Source organism: Piliocolobus tephrosceles, unplaced genomic scaffold, assembly GCF_002776525.5.
Source record: "Piliocolobus tephrosceles isolate RC106 unplaced genomic scaffold, ASM277652v3 unscaffolded_38883, whole genome shotgun sequence".
NCBI classification, from domain to species: Eukaryota; Metazoa; Chordata; class Mammalia; order Primates; family Cercopithecidae; genus Piliocolobus; species Piliocolobus tephrosceles.
Window position 1 is genome coordinate 1 of NW_022323068.1, and position 3580 is coordinate 3580.

General features: G+C 58.1%; 1 pseudogene across 1 annotated transcript; it reads left to right on the forward strand.

The window, feature by feature from the left end:
- Nucleotides 1-1603: 1603 nt before the first annotated feature.
- On the forward strand, nucleotides 1604-3250 carry LOC113223118 (annotated as a pseudogene). The gene has a single exon (XR_003308614.1). The product of XR_003308614.1 is annotated as an uncharacterized LOC113223118 (transcript).
- The last annotated feature ends 330 nt before the right edge of the window (nucleotides 3251-3580 follow it).

Genomic DNA, 3580 nt, shown 5'->3' on the forward strand with positions numbered 1-3580 from the left:
TTACAGGCTTGAGCCACCGCGCCCGGCCTAGCTAATTTTTTTTTTTTGTAGAGATGGAGTCTCACTATATTGCCCAGGTCGGTCCTGAACTCCTGGGCTCAAGAGACCCTCCTGTTCAATCACCCAAAGTGCTGGGATTACAGGAGTGAGCCACCTCGCCTGACCTTGGTGGATTCTTTTAAACTAAATCTCATCCTTTAATATTTCAATCACACACACACGTCTGAAGTAAGAATTTTATGAACCAACACTTACCCCTGATTCCCTTATTACATAAACACTTTCTGATAGTTTTCTCTTCTGGTCTATTTGATTTCATTTTTCAAAATGCTGCTCACTACCCGCAAAATCAACCTCACAACGTTACAGGTCACAACTCCAAGTGTGAGTCACATTGCTGCAGGATGAGAGGGGATCCGCGGTTCCCCAAAAGCAAGAGTTGGGTTGGGTTCTACTCCCAAAAGAAGGGATAGGCAGAGGCGGTGGGGGGAAGAATACGAGGTCCTCCACATCTACTGACCCAGCATTGTGGGCTGGGCCTGGGAATCTGCATTTTGGCCACACAGCTAACCTGATGCCCGGGATCCTTGTGGGGCGACAGACCTGCATGGGAGCGGGGTGTGAGGAGGTGGGAGGGGGAGGGCTCTGGATGCGCAGGGGACCCACCGCTGTGGCTTTTCCCCCTCTCCCCGCAGCCGAGAAGGATCTGGACGAGGCCTACCTGAAGCGCCGGCCCGTGGAGTTGCCCCGCGGCACGCTGCCCCTGCACGCGCTGCGGCGGCCGGGCACCGGGGGCGGCTACCGCATGGAGGCCTGGGGCGGCCCCGAGGAGCTGGGCCTGGCGCCCGCGCCCAATCCCCGGCGGGTCATGTCCCAGGAGCACCTGCTGGGCGATGGCGGCCGTTCGCGCTACGAGTTCACGCTGCCGCGGGCGCGCCTCGTGTCGCAGGAACACCTGCTGCTGTCCTCGCCCGAGGCCCTGCGCCAGAGTCGCGAGCACCTGCTGTCGCCCCCGCGCAGCCCCGCGCTGCCCCCCGACCCCACCGCCCGGGCCAGCCTGGCCGCCTCGCACTCCAACCTGCTGCTGGGGCCCGGGGGGCCCCCAACACCGCTGCGCGGGCTGCCGCCACCGTCCAGCCTGCACGCCCACCACCACCACGCCCTGCACGGCTCGCCGCAGCCCGCCTGGATGTCCGACGCCGGCGGGGGCGGGGGCACGCTGGCCCGCAGGCCGCCCTTCCAGCGCCAGGGCACGCTGGAGCAGCTGCAGTTCATCCCGGGCCACCACCTGCCCCAGCACCTGCGCACGGCCAGCAAGAACGAGGTGACTGTCTGAGGCCAGGGCCGGGGCTGGGGGGCTGCGGCCTCCCGGGCCCCCCGTCCCAGCCTGGATCCCCCGACACAGGCGCACACAGGCCAGGGGCCTGGGGCCCAGATCGGCCCTTGGACAGGAGTCAAAGCCTCCTTCCGGGATGTCCTGGCAGACAAGATTCCTCCTCCTATTACGTCACTGCTTGAGCCAAGGCCTCCTTCCCATGATGTCATCCCAGAGGAAGAGGCCGGCCCGTGAGGTCGTCGCTAGCAAAAATGTCTGTGTTCTGTGATGTCATCACAGGGACAAAGCCTCCTTCCCATGAGGTCATCCCAGAGGAAGAGGCCGGCCCGTGAGGTCCTCGCTGGAGGCCATGTCCATGTTCTATGATGTCCTCAGAGGCTTCCTTCTTGTGCTGTAATAACAGAGATGATGCCTTGTTCCATGACATTCGATCCTGTGGTGTCACTGCAGAGACAATCTCACCTGGATGATGTCGCCTCTAACTCCACGGCCTCTCTGGGCATCATCGCCATGGGGAAGATATTTTCTCCCTGTGTCTTTGCAGCAGAGAAGGTGCCTCTGTCCCATGATGTCGTCATTACAGACAAAGCCATCTTCCTGGGACACGTCGCAGGGGAAAATGCCTCACCAACTGTGTCCTCACTAGACCTAAGGTCTCCTTTTCACCACATCATCACAGGGACCCTGCCTCCTTCCTGTGATGCCATCACCAGAGAAGGTGCCTTGCCCTATGACGTCATCAGAGGGACCGTGCCTCTTCCTGTGATGTCATCACCAGAGATGACCACCCACTCTGGGACCTCTCCAGGAGGAGGCCCCTTCTGCGCTCTCGCCCAGAGGCTACGTGCTCTGAGATGGCACGAGGAGAGGCCTCCATTGCTGCCACCATGTTGTAGAAGGCAGGGCAGGCCCAGAGTCCAGGACAACCCCAGGGAAGATGCCAGAGAGCAGAGAGGAGCCCTGTCCTGAGATGTTGTCTGAAGGAAGCATGGCTGGGGAGCCGCCCATGTGGAGGGCCTCCTCCAGAGATGATGGTCGGTGTAGGCTGTTGGCAGTGAACCCCCTACCCCAGTGCTGTGATGGCATCACCAGAGCTTCCTCCTCAGAGGCACTGCCCACTCTGGGAGGCCATCGGTATTGATGGTGTCACCAGAGTTACTGCCTTGTCCCACCATGACTTAGCTTGGTTGCTCCCTCCCCAAACCCAAGGGACATGCCCAGCAGGATCTCTGCTAGACCCTCTGAGAGGAAATGGGGCCTTGGATCCCACACCTGTGCTATGACTCCTGGGAGACAGAACATCCAGATGCCCTTCTGCTCCCAGGAGGCCACTCTGGATCCCCAGGATCCTGGAGTCCTGGCACTCACAGGTGTCCTGTAGCCTGGCCTCACTCTTCGTTCTGCCATATCTAAAGACAATCACCTCTGTCAACAAAGTCCTAGCCTTCTACTGGGGGGAGGTGCTTGAGGTACACCTACTGTTGCCCTCACTGACACTGTCAGCACCACACAATACCCGCCACTCATGATGGCACTGCACCCGGGGTCAAGTGTTACCCAGGTCTGAGGATGGAATCCTTTCCCAGGATTCCCTATGACCCCCAACTATGGTAACATCTTCTTCCAGGATTTACCATGACTAATGGTGTCACCATCTCCCAAGACTCTCCATAGCCAACGGTGTCACCACCCTCCATGATTCCTCACAACCACGGTGTCATCATCTTTCAGGAGCCACCACAGCTGACGATGTCATCATTTCCTAGATCCCGCCATGACCAATGATGACATTACCTTCCAGAATCCACTATGCCTGACACAGACATCCTCTACTGAAATCCACTAGGACTGATGATGCCACCATTTCCCATAATCCCTCATGATTTTGGTGTCATCACCTCCCACAACAGAACCATGGTGTCATGCTCCCAGGATCCACTTCAACCATGGTGTCATCATATCCCAGAATTCATTACACCCAATAGTGTCATGATGTCATCACCTGCCAGATCCACTTTAACCGTGTGTCTTCATGTCCCAGGAGTCACCATAGCTATTATGTTATCAGTTCTCAGGATCCACTCCAACCATGATGTCATTATCTCCCAGGATCCATGAGGTCCAGTGCTGTCACCACCCACTAGGATCCACTTCAACCCTGGTGTCATCATCTCCCAGGATCCATGGGATCCAGTGCTGTCACCACCCACTAGGATCCACCATAGCCCTGGTGTCATCATCTCC